The following is a 13,166-nucleotide window of genomic DNA, read 5'->3' on the forward strand; positions in this document are numbered from 1 at the left end:
CAATCGTGATCGAAACAAACGATGGCTTTGTCATTAAAACGACCGCTAACAACTCGCACTAAAGCGGCACTTTTTGTCAAACTTACATTTTTACCACGGAAGTGGTTCTGCGATGGGTCTCCCGCGGACTAGCTTTCCACACCTGCACTTCAGTGTGATGCTTGCCTACTGAAGCTTCAACGCCTAGCCATTTCTTACTCGTGCGCCTTCTTGACAGGAAGTAATTGGTGTTGTAGGCTATCGCTACGCTTCGTCTTATCTCGGCTGTAAAGTTCAGGCGTAATTTGGCGGTATCCGTGATATTGGCTTTCAATATCATGAAATATGAAGGCCTAATTTATGGTAACACTGCGGAAGGCTTGCCATTTCACTGGCCCCGATTAGCATGGCTTCCAGAAGCATACGCTCTCTGTCGTGGTTATAGCTCGTGCCTACAAAAAAACAGAAAAGCTTTTCGACTGAAAAACACGAATGTTTCTAAACGCTTCATTTTGTTCAGCTCCACGGCGCAACATGGACGATGGCATATATAAAGACACATATATCTCTCATTTTACGCGCTTTGTGTGTACGCTCTAAATATCTGAAGCATTCACACTAAAATATTTAACGACGCAGACATACAAGTAGAACGCATGGGCAAATCTGACCTTGTTGGCTCACGTTTGCTCTCGCATCGCGGTCACTGAAACGACAACTCACGTCAGCAACCGTGTAAATGCGTCTCAACGTCTATGTACTTCTTTTTAGTTATGTAGTAACGTAGTTTTAGTTGCATAGTCGGCTCATTAATGCACCCGATTGTACCGACGTTATCGTTGGCAATCGACGCTGATTACGTGAAAGCTGTAGAAGCGTAGTTTCAATTATGATTTCTAAGCCACAGATTGGCGCATGCTTAAGCGGCGTTTGATTACAAGACTCTGTTGTGAGAAAGTTCTACATCAACGGAAAATACAGTTCCAACAGAAAGAGTTAGCTATTGGCATAGAATTCGCTCGAATGCGTACTGCAAATAAATCTGATACGATAAATGCCATCGCGTATGATTATTTCGCTCTTTCTCACGGTGCTAAATGGGCTGGATAGCTTAGCCGTATGATGCGAGTGTACTCGTTCGACTAATATCGCGAATTTTGGCGGAACAATGCGCCGAGTTCGTATGTCACCTCATTTTGATTATGAGGAACGCAACAGTCGCATTCTTTGACAATTTGAGTCGGAGGTACGCTCGACCTGTACTTAATTACTGAGTAACGAGAATTTCTTGTAGTATGTGATCAACACATTACGGACATAAATAACCAACCATAATGACCAGACCGCTCAGGGCAACCCACATACATACTTCAGCTTTTTTTACCGGCTCGTCGGTCGTAGCCGAAAGTGCCGAAATTTTTCTCGCCCCTTCGATTCACACTTTATACAAGCACGGGCAAATCACGAGTTACTAACACCATCGTGTTCTCTAGTTAAAAATAGTTTTTCGTGCTTACATTTTGCTGCATTCACCACCAGATAGAGTAACCATTCTGAAAAAAATGACTAAAATTACGGAGTTGCTACCGAGTATCAAGCAAGGCTAGTTTCAGTGCTAGATGTGAATCTGGCGTAGTTTATTCATTATGTGGCAGCAGTTACTCGAGCTTGTACCGCTGGGATATTTACGGCAACCGGAACAATGAAAAAACGTTAGATGCGAGTGGCAGAATATCGACGCATACACTTTTGAACACTAGCGTTGTTACACATGCAAGGCGCGTTCCCCGCCGTCGTACTTGAAGCGGCGCGACGACCTGCAGAAGCGAGGCTGAATGGAAGATTTCGTCTCTGTCCTCCAGACCACAGGCTTCGCACCCCGTCCAATTTTCGAACCACTTGCCGAGCAGCGGCTTCACACACACACAAAAAAAAAAGGACCCGCGCAGTTTTTGCTTCGTGACTTGGGTGCGCGCGCGTGACCGCGGTCGGCGGACGACACCACACAATGGGCAGGGCGTCGGAAAGCAGCAGCAGGAGGCCACCCAACTAGCAGACGACAGAACCTGCGCGAGGCTCCCAGCTTGTGAAGAGGGGTGGGGATAAGATAAAAATGCGCAGTTGTAATGGTCGCCCCCCACCCCCCTACCTTCTCGCTACTCTCCGGGGGGTGGGGGGTTGGCTGGGTTCGCACACATCCTGCCCCTTCGCGGTGTGCTGGCAAACAAGTAACCGTGACCCCTCCCCCCCCCCCCCCCCCCCGTGTTCCGACGCGTCTGGCACCCTGGCGACCGCACACGAGCGTCCGCTAGGGCGCTCCTCGATCACGTCAGCTTTCCTACTTGTCTCTTTACTTTCTGGCGCGTCGTTAATTTCCTTTCTGTTTTGCGTGTATTCCGGACGGCTTTCGTTCTCTTGCATGTTACCCGCCGTTTAACAACGCGTGGGGCAGGGGGTCCCACTCGGCGACGTTCTCGACGAGGCGGTGCGTATGCTTTACCGTGTTTTCAGGCGTGACGGTGTTTGTCATTGTGACAGGCTTCCTATAGCGGCGCAGGCAGCAGGCGACCACATATCCCCCTCCCGCAACACCCCCCTTCCCTCCTCCACACTCACTGTTTCTTTTTTCATGTGCTACGTGCTGAGCTACCGAAGCGCTAACAGGAACTCTTCAAGGATTCGTGGTCGGGTGTTTCGAGCCGTTTTCTTAGTTTTGTGCAAGCGTGTTTTGTATTAGAAAGCTTCGTGCCGCCTCTGAACTATAGTGAAATAAGAGCGGTCATACGTGGTCATTAGCCAATGAGTGGTCACGGTGCCTGCGATTCGCCATTGATAGCGGCTTCGTTTGCGGACGCGCTCGGACGTCCACGCGCTGAAAAAGGCGAAGAAAAAATAAATGAATAAAGAGCCCACATACGCATTCTCTTTCTATCCGTTAGGTGAGGTTATTTATTGCACTGGATTTGCTGAACTTGTGGCACCGAACTCGTTATTTACCGTACGACACATGCGTTAAGTACCAGCTGCACAGGGATTTGCAATTTATTTTTGTATATCAAGGTAAGGTGCAAAAAAAAAATCTAGTTCCGAGTCACTCGTGCGATGACAAAGCGTTCCTTAATGACAAACGGTGCACGCAGAGTTTTGCTCACCGTTGTTTCCATAGCTCTGGAAGAAAGGATTAATGACCGTTCTTTCACAGGTATTGTTTGTTGTTTCACGTTGACTTCTATGGGTGGGTACAAACAGCACTCTGCAGCGATGCCGCCCACTTGGCTTACTTCAATGACGGCTTCAAAAGCTTGCTTCATACATGCGCATGGTTGGAGACGACGAAAGATAAAACAGCTAGGGCTTATTGCTCGCTTTGATTTGCCGTTATTTTCTAAGCTGAAGAAATTCGTAGCGTGCACGGGTTAGCAGGTTGCGTTACCAGGTGTCAACAGGTTAGCGCATGCACGTGGAAGACTCACGCGAGCGGTGGCTTTGATAACGTGCAATGTTTATCTGGTAAGAACTTCACCGTAGCCGAGATAACGTAATGCGTCTATGGTTAATGGTCATTCAGGTTTTCGTCAGTGCTCGTAGCACAGCGCTCCATCGGCGTTATCAACGGGATCAGCGGCGCCTTGATCGGTGGGCGATAAAAATGGCATGGCATCAAGCGGAAGGAATCGCTAGATTATACCGGCACGGTATATAAGGTAAGGGCCCAAGGCTGCACTTTCGCGCTTCGTCCTCGGTTCGAGCGACGTTGCGCCAACGCTGCCACCACATTATGCTTCTACCAGAGAGAAATGAAAGCGGTCTTGAAATTCCTGTATCACCAGGCATGAAATTGCGAGAAGGAAACCCTTAGATTACGCCAGCATATATTTCTTTTTTATCGTTTGCCTTCACAAACACACACAAAAAATGAATTTCAGATCCCGTTTCATCACACTTTGTAACTAATTTTACGTTGTTTCGATGTGAAAATCAGAATTAATTTTAAAAATCGCGCCTCCATTCTCCCTGGCGCGCTGGAGGAATCACTTCTCTTGCTCCAGCAAGAAAAAGAATGAAAGCACAGACGTTTTTGCGCCCTTCGTAAGGGGCTCACAACTCGCTGCCCGGCCTTTGTGCGGGGAGGCAACCAAGCAATGAGCAATTCATCCTCCCCCCCTCGCTGTCCTCACACGCGTGGGCGGAGACGGGCTTCGACCGTATCCTTGGCTCACTTGTCACGTGCCGTTTGCCGCCTACACACAATAACGCACGCCGGCACGGACAAGCCAGTTAGCGCGCACCGCGTGAAGCGGCCTCGCTCAAAATTTAAAAAAGCAACATTCTGCTCAGACGTTTGCAAATGCGTGCAGCACACGGCAAGCTCAAGTCTTCGTGCCGCTGAAGTGAGGTTGAGGAGTTTTCGTGTCTTTTTTTTTTTTCATGATGCTAGGAGCGCTTGTTCGGTTACATTTGCGCGTGGTGCTTCGTTGGCCCAATGCGCAGAATAAAAAGCATGGGAGTTGTAGGCGAACGCGAACAGGGGAAGAACAATGACATGTGGATCAAGTTACTGTTACAGCGTTCATTAGCGCAGACTGTTTTGATTGCTAACGCATAACATAGTAAGTACTTCGCAGTTATCAACGAACAAATAAATATTTGCTAGCTTCACAGTCTTACGTTCTAGTTATTGCGCATTCTCTGCATCAGAAATTCCTCTGTCAGCTGCTGTTTCTCTTTACGGTGCTAGATGGCATACTGTGATTACAGGTCTCTCAGAATTTTTGTTCTTTTATTTCTTACGTGCGTTCTGATTGTATTACGCTATGGTTTCCATTGGACTCCTACACGTGTTTCTGAATCTAATGTTATCATTGCATATCCTTTTATTATCTAAACATGCGTGTATTGTTGTATTTCTGATTAATTCATAGGAAACGTATATTCGCCTTTAATGCGGCAGCACTGTATATGTTATCTTGTTTGTTTTGCGGTGTCCTCACTCCTCGACGGGAATTGACCGCCACGACTGATTTAAAGAAATAAAAATACTACGTCTTTTAGGGTAGCACCATTGTAACGAAGCGTGAGGAATGTAAGCTGGCATTACCGCTTGGGTGCTACTTCTATTTTTATGAGGCAGATAGTTCGATGTGTACCTTTTTCCCGCCATGCATCACGTTGTGTGATTCTTTAATCGTGGTTGCTATGTTTCTACAGCAGGTGTTCGCATGGGCTGCATGGTTCAATTACACACTAAACCTACGAATAGTGCTAGCACCCTGTAAGCGTGTTACATTGGTTCCAACAGGCATACATTCCGTGCTAGGTATAATTATTGCTGTGTCAGTAGCGCTAAGGCTCTGCGGTGCTAAAGCCTTCGAAGAATATCAAGACACTGCACGGAGCAGATGAGTTACAGTTCTAAGGAAAAAGCTGTAACACTTCTTTACTGACAGCTGACGCAATCGCGTAGTAAATAGAAAGCGAGCAGGTCTTTAGCCTTCCAAAGACAAATGACCCCAACTACGCGCCGTGACTCAGTTGGCTCTTTTTTTGCCTGCAAGAAAAACAGCAGCAGTGCTTTTTTTTCTTTTTCCTGGCAGGAAGATTTACAGAGCACGCTTTCTGAAAGTGCATGTACGAAGGGTGTTTTCTTTTTTTCTTTTTTGTCCGCATCGCATCATTATATACGTTTTGTTGTTATTTGAGGAAAACTGCATGTGTACCTACACTCATCTTTAAGGAACGCTTAATAACGCCTCAAGTTCGAAGTGCGCAGATCTATAGTAATAAATCTAGGAGAGTCGCCGTTTTGTGGCACTTCGGTGGACCAACGAAAAAAAGAATTGCACGTCTGTTGCAGCTGACGTCTTCCTTGACAAGCCGGACCTCGCAAGAGCCCTCGTGATGTGTGAGACACACCGTGTCCTCTCCTCTAGGGACGAAGGCGCTGACTCCGACGGTTCGTCCGGAGTGCTGAGCTCAGATTCTACCCATTTCGCCCTGTTTTCTTTGATTTACCTGTCGAGTCCTTTGGTGTAACTCGTTCCGGGCTGCTGGTCTTGCTTGTAATATAATCTTTATGTTTAGTTTATCATGGCCTAAGTTTCGGGGGGGGGGGGGGGGGTCGGAGTTTTAATTTCATAGTGTGCATCCCAGGATTCGTGTCATTGTTTTTTTTTGTTATATCACGGTCCACTATAGCGGCCCTGCTGACTGTGTACGTTGGGTTAGCACGTCGCGAGTTTTGAGAGGACATGGTTATAACAGCGAGTTCTGACAGGGCACAGAAAGAATGCCCATGGGAGAGCCGCTGAATTCTTTGTGCGTCCTGTCAAAACGCGCTGTTGTAACTGTGCTCCATCAAACCAGCAACAATGTAGCACATCTAAGTCTCTTTTGAGAGGACATATCAGGGGGGCGCGTCGACTGGTCGGAGCAGGAAAAGTTTTTTTTTTTGTATTGACAATTGTGCACGAAATTAGTTTTAGTGTAGTATTTTGCAATTCATTCCTTTCTTGCAATACTACTATGCGTTTTCGTCCGCAGTTCTCGCTCAACATGATCTATTGCAACGTGGACCACAACGCCGGGTCAGCCAATGGGTCATTCCACACCAAATCAACTAGGGTTCTTGTTTTTTCGACCGTCGCAGATATATGTAAAAACAAATTCCCTATGTTTGTTCAAGTTCAACTCATTCTCCACTTTCCTTCTTCTTGCCAAAGCTTTCTAGCATTTATACGGAAATTCATCGTTCTTGCCCAGCTGCGTTAGAAGGCACCGATCAACATTATTTTTTAAAGGCATGTTGCATGACTCAGCCATTCACATGGTCTGTATGGCAAGGCAATCAAGTCATATGGCTGCAAGATTAGCCCATTTTTGAAATGTTTCAATACGTTGAATGCTTTTGAAACCTGCAAAAGGTGTAAAATTGCAAAGTTTTATTTATTTTTTTTTTGCTTGAAACACCGAAAAATCCTGAGGGCAGAAATTATACATAGAACGCTAGCCCGGTTGGCGCAGTATACCCGAAAAGTATTTGATGCTTTGAAGATTCAGTATGTCGCATCAAAACAAAGTGTAAAGTTCATTTTATTTATGTATCTTTTTTTTGTAAGAAGCTTCGTTTTCAAGTTCGAACAAGCTGCTTTGGTAGTCAGCCTAAAAATATATGTGATATATCATTAGATAGCTCTACATGTCTGCTCAAAATGGTATTTGCATTGAAAAGCAAGAAATTACTTTTTGAAATATTCGAACGTGGTTCGCGAAGATGGCATACATACATGAATCCCTGCCATCTGGCAAGGAGAGATTGTTAATAAAGTAGACTTGGGAAATTACTCAACAAATTGTGACGTATATATATTTTTTCTATATGAAAACAAGCGGCATCAAGTGTCACAGCCTCGACTCATATTTTTTTAATGAACGCGACAAGAGCACGTAAGCCAGGTCTGAGCACATCTGCCTGAATTTTGAATGATAAAGCATGAATTTAAAGCCTAGCATATTCAGGCTGTCGAACAGTGGCAACAGGCAGCACCAGGCGGTTTCATTCACGCTTATGCAGGCATTGAGTTCTAATTATCAAGGCATTTTTACTTGTATCGTCTTATGAGAGTCTCTGGGTCCCAGGGAAAAGCGTCCTCTTCCCTGCATGTTCTCCTCATTGTCCACTTATTGTGCCAATGTCCTCAATTTCAAGCACAAAGATAGTCTTTGTCCAACACATTGAGGAAGCTAGATGATCGTCCTCTGAGTGAACAGACAATATTAGAGCACCGTCCCGACCGATCATCGGCTCAGAAGGCAGTGAAGGCACTTTTGTGTTTTCTCAGAACTTCTGGTTTACTCGAGCGAGTTTAACTGAAGTGCTGTCCGTACACGTATCTACGCCTTCTCTCTCCCTTCTTTCTCTTCCCCTTCTCCCATCCCCCAGTGTAGGGTAGCCAACCAGACTATTAACTGGTTAACATCCCTGCCTTCCTGAATTCTACTCTCTCTCTCTCTCTTTTCCCTGCATGTTTGCGGAATGCATGTTGATACTTTTCACAGCATTGCAGTATGACCTATCTTATGAAATGTTTGCGTGTATGATATCAGTGCTCTTTCTGTTTCTACTGGCTGCTTAAGTTCAAATATTCCTATTTATAAACTGCATGAAATGTTCATTTCCACTGTGCGGAACTCCCTGACGAAATTAGCACGTAGGTAAATTCCATGTGCTTTGCTGTACGATTCACCTGCTTCACACCAAGCACACGCCGCATTGTGTTAGAGCGTTCGTCTCTCGGCAATAAAACGCAGAGCACGACTCTACATCTATGTCATCTCTGTTGCCGATGAAGCCATAGAGATTGTGCTTCATACGATAATTTCTCTTTGTCGTCGGCAGCCCAGTCCGGCAAGCTTGGGCACACGTTGGAGAAATGCCGGTGCTGACACAAACATTTAAAAAAATATATATATTTTTGCCTGTTTAGACTACAACAGCTTTTTGTAACTTCTCACATGCATAGCAAACATGTAAAGCTATCTAATCATATGTCACATAAATTTTTAGATCGAGCACCAAGGTTACTTTTTCACCTTAAACACGAAGCTTTCTGAAAAAAAGAAATTGAAAGTTTCATTTTTTATGCAATTGGCTAAATCTTCAAAACTTGAAAATATCTTTCGGTTATACTATATCAAACGAGTTCCCATTCTATGTTTATTTGCGCATTTTAGACATTTCTGCGTTCTGAAAAAAAAGGTATTCAAACTTAGCAAGTTTACTCGCTTTTGCCGGTGGAAAAAGCACTCAAAGTACTTAAATATTTCAAAAAATGGAAACTTTCGCAGCCACACCTCTTCATTGTCTTGCCATACGCAACATTTGAATGACAGAATTATACAATGTGCCTTCGAAAAAAAAATTTTGATTTATGCCTTCTAGATATCAGCTGGTCAGGAAAAGTAATTCTTTCTAAAATGGTTGAACATTTTTTGGAAAAAGAGTAAACATGGAGAACACATTTGAACTTAAACAAACATGTGGAAATATTTTTAACTATATCTGTGATGTTCGAAAAACGCTGTTAGATTTGGCGGGGAATAACCTAAATGACTATAAAAAAAAAGACAATGTATAGAGGCTGTGTTGGGACAAACTTTGATAGTTTTTTCTCTAGTCAGATCGCAGAAATCGCAAAACCGTTATTTTCTTCAGAAGAAACAACTAATAAGACAGATACTTTTGCAAATATATGAAATCGGGAGAAAATATACATTCTGTAAAGAACTGGATGTATAGGACATTTTGAACATTTACCATTTCCAGCATTCGTTCATTAAAATTTTTGCATATTGAATATGCGGTAGCTTAGTTTCTGTCAGGTCTATTTCACTTATTTTTTTGTTGCCACTTTGAGCGAGCAAAGACTAACATAACCATGGAATCAACATCAATGAATGGTTTTAAAGTTATTGCCTCTACCCTTTAGTTTCTCTCCGCAAGAAAAATGTCAAATATGGAACAACTGTCTCTTTTCTCTCCACGTCTTGCTGCACATAATCCGAGAGTTCACATTAACCGATTATAAGTCTAGCAGCACTGAAGACACCTACAAGAAATAAGCCTGGGAGCTAAAAAAAAGTGAGGAAGCAGATCCAAAGTCACGGTTTTATTGTGTGTTATTCAGAAAAAAGAAAACTCAACGACGACCCTTTAATGCGGCGCATCGGACCGCATAATTGTAATTGACTACACAGACAAGCGACAACTGGCTGCCAAGCGAAATGCAGCTCTTTAGACATGACAGTGGAAAATCGTAAACGGAACCGATATCGACCGTTTGCTGTACCCTGGCAGCTTGCTCTGTGGCCCACAGTTACTCCCCGTTCTCTGCGGCCGACGTTTTTTTGTCTATATAACCCAGGAAGCAATGAACAAAAAACATAACGAGGAGGTCGCTAGTGTGGTAGCATAAGAAAAATGAAAAAAATAAGGAGAAGGAAAGCGGGAAAGCAATGAGGGGAAGCTAAATACACCTTGCGGGTCTGGGACCTCCCTGAAGTGCTCGGAGGTCAGCCTTCGATATGAACCCCGTCGTCGTTTATAACAAGTGCCCGGGGATTAATCGATGCCCTCGGCGAACACATCTACACCATTCCAGGAGGGCGATCCCCTGCCTCTCCGCTTCCTCCTCACCCTCTCCTCCGCTACTCGAAGGAGCGCGATATATGCTCTTAAGCGCCAGGGATCAGGGACCGATCGCCTCCCAGGAGTGCAGGAAGGCTAAGGATGTGAGCACGAAACGAGAGGTACTTGAAGGTCGATATTTGAAAGGATGGAGCCTGTCGAGATAGCAATAATGACAAATACGCTAAACGTAAATAAAGAAAGAAACAGGCGTACACGCTTTAGAAGAATGGATGTCGTGTTTTGGGAAAGGCCGGAGAGTCAGGAATGTTATGCAGCAAATTCTCAACTTTCGCGCACAATTTCGCAGTGTTACAAGCCAGCTGTCTCTATAACCCAATTACAACCGTAAGGACGCGGTTGTCTCTATAACCTACACTATTCTAAACGGCACCAAAATTTTGAAAAGAAGAAATTCTTAGCTTGCTATGTACAAGTGTAACTCTAATCGGCAACCGTTTAGCATGTTGTTGAATTACCCATACTGTATTCTGGATATAAATAAGAAAATAAATTTAAAAACGAGAACAAAACGACAACATATTCAGTGACCGCGAAAGCAGAGTCACTTGAAACGTTAGGCTTGTTGACAAGCATTTCACTTGTGCGTATTTGATTAGGGCTATTTTAGCCTTGATTTTAATGCTTAGATGGTGAGCCCATGATATGTCGTAAAGGCCCAGACCCAAATGCGCACCAACGGGCAAACATTTATTAAAGGTTTGAGCCGTGCTGACTAAATAAGTGGCCACATCTGGTGAGTGCAAATTGCATTTAGTTCGGGTTCTATAATATTCACACGAGCGACTACAACCTCAAGCCGATTTTCCTGAGTAAGAAGCCAGACACGTTGTCCTCCCAGTTATATTTTAATTAGCCGCTCACATTCAGAGGATGCAGGAAATACTCGGAACTGATTTAACTGGAAGCTAAGATTTCCCCACGTCTGACTCCATTCTGGGGATCTCTCGTAGCTCATAGATGAGTGTGTGCACTTGATGAGGCACAATATGAGATCAAACTCACTCCGTTGGCGCGTCTGAGAAATCCCTGAAATGGTGTAACGTGAGAAAACTAGTTCCTCTAGCCTCAAAAGAGTTAGCGGCACTCTACTGTATCTAAGAGTGCATCATACTAAACTCGCCCTCTACTCGATCCACTGCAGTTCCTCACGTCGTCCTTTAATATAACCTATCATCATCATCTCATTATATTTCCTGCAATTTCAAAAAGTTATTCGAAGAAATTAACGATGCAATATTGAATTTTTCTTCTGATTCGTTACTTTAGTTATTTATGCTTTTCTCTTTGCTTGCTATGTCAATGCCTCTTAACAGGTAATCCTACCAACTATTCGTCTGATAGTAGGAAAAACTGTGTTATGTAAACATGTGACCGCATCGCTCCACCGACTCTGCTGGCCCCAGTCGAACAAGTCCTCGTAGACTTAGACAGGCCCGTTTCATTGTTTTGGTTTTGGATGTGTATAAATGAGGAATTATTATTATTATTATTATTATTATTATTATTATTATTATTATTATTATTATTATTATTATTATTTTCGCGGTCATCCAGATGCACAACTGCAGATGGTGCTTTGTCTCGCATGCTATCCTGCTTCCGGTGCAACACAGACCGCGCAAAAACTTATCGTTTGTAGAGAGGGCCTATAGAACGGGCATGAGCGATGAGCTATCTGAAATGAAATTATTGTAAACACATCGAGAAAAGAAAACATTATATTATGGTAATGCAACGGATTTTATTATAATGCATGCATAGCACTGTACCAACACATTACAAGAGCCCCCATTAGGCAATTTTGCAGCATTTGCGCCAAGACAAATGTTGCAAAAACTTTGAAAACCGTAATCTGCCATTACTTATGCTTATTTGTAAATGAAGTTGGGCGAGGATATTGCCCGAAAGCCAAATAGAATTACAGCTGGAAGGAAACACAGAATTGTAATAGCATAAGCGGGAATAATCTAGATCGTTCGCGACATTGATTTGTTTCATTCATCAATATTGATATACCGGACATACTTGCATCTTAATTTGCATGTTGAGAAAGTAGGCCTATCTCTCAAGCGTAGAAGCAGCTACAGAAATTTTTGATGTCAACTTCAACTTTTGTATAATTCTCCATGCATGGCGCGTATCTCGAATACGGAAGAAGTCCGACCTAAGGAGATGACAAGGCGCAGCATGTCGTGAACAGCCGGTTGTTTAACTCTTACTGTTATGTTTAAGTCGATGCGTTTAATAAGAATCATGTTCTTTCCTTCTTTTTATTTGAAATTAAGGTTGCTCTTTTATGGCTGCAGGAACCATGTTAAAGCGAGAGTTTTATCTCACGCGGTCGTTGTAGCATTAGAACCAAATATAACAAGTCAATCTTACAGTATGCATGCAGGAGAAAAGAAAAAGAAACAACACAGGAGCTACTCTGCCTCATCCAGGAGAACTCTCCTGTCTCGTTGCTTTTATAAAGCATACGTCGGGAGTCTCACATTTGCGACACGCGTTCTTTTCAGCAAGGAAGATTTGCCGCAGTCCCATTCGCTGCTCGAGTGCTTTTGAGGGGGGGGAATGGCGCCTGGCAAAAAGAAGAGAACAGACGACAAAACATTGCAGAAGCTATGGCGCGTCTGGCTTCAGCTGATATCGCATGAATGACATACTGTGAGAAGAAAGAACTGCGCTCAAAAGATAGCAGACATCATCAGGAGGGTGCGTAATTCTCAAAAAGACAGTTTCTTTTTCTTTTTTACGGAAGACGGCTCTCAAGTGCACACGAGACACGACGTGAAATGTTAGCCTGCAAAAGAAAGAAAAAGTAAAAGTACAATCCGTATGGTAGAGCCTGATAAAAAGAATATAAAAGAAATGTCGCCAGTCTCTTGCTGCGGCGGACTTTCATTATTACGGCCGCGGTACACTTTCAAGGTGGTCGTACTTTTTCGGTCTCTTTAGCGATGTTATAAAGAACTCCATCGGC

At 43.7% G+C, this 13,166-nt stretch overlaps 1 protein-coding gene across 3 annotated transcripts in view; it reads left to right on the plus strand.

The window, feature by feature from the left end:
• Positions 1-13,166, plus strand: part of LOC135914993 (protein O-mannosyl-transferase TMTC1-like) — a 107,879-nt gene that overhangs the window by 23,534 nt on the left and 71,179 nt on the right. Inside the window, exons 1-2 of one of the 3 annotated variants that reach the window (XM_065447926.2) lie at positions 2,376-2,464; positions 5,834-5,932. The exons of 1 other annotated variant lie outside the window; for it this stretch is intronic. The gene's annotated coding sequence lies outside the window, so the exon portion shown is untranslated. Of the gene's footprint in view, positions 1-2,375; positions 2,465-5,833; positions 5,933-13,166 lie in introns of those variants that run through there. One more of the 3 variants, XM_065447927.2, reaches the window with a different exon arrangement.

This window comes from Dermacentor albipictus, chromosome 9, assembly GCF_038994185.2.
Source record: "Dermacentor albipictus isolate Rhodes 1998 colony chromosome 9, USDA_Dalb.pri_finalv2, whole genome shotgun sequence".
Taxonomy (NCBI): Eukaryota; Metazoa; Arthropoda; class Arachnida; order Ixodida; family Ixodidae; genus Dermacentor; species Dermacentor albipictus.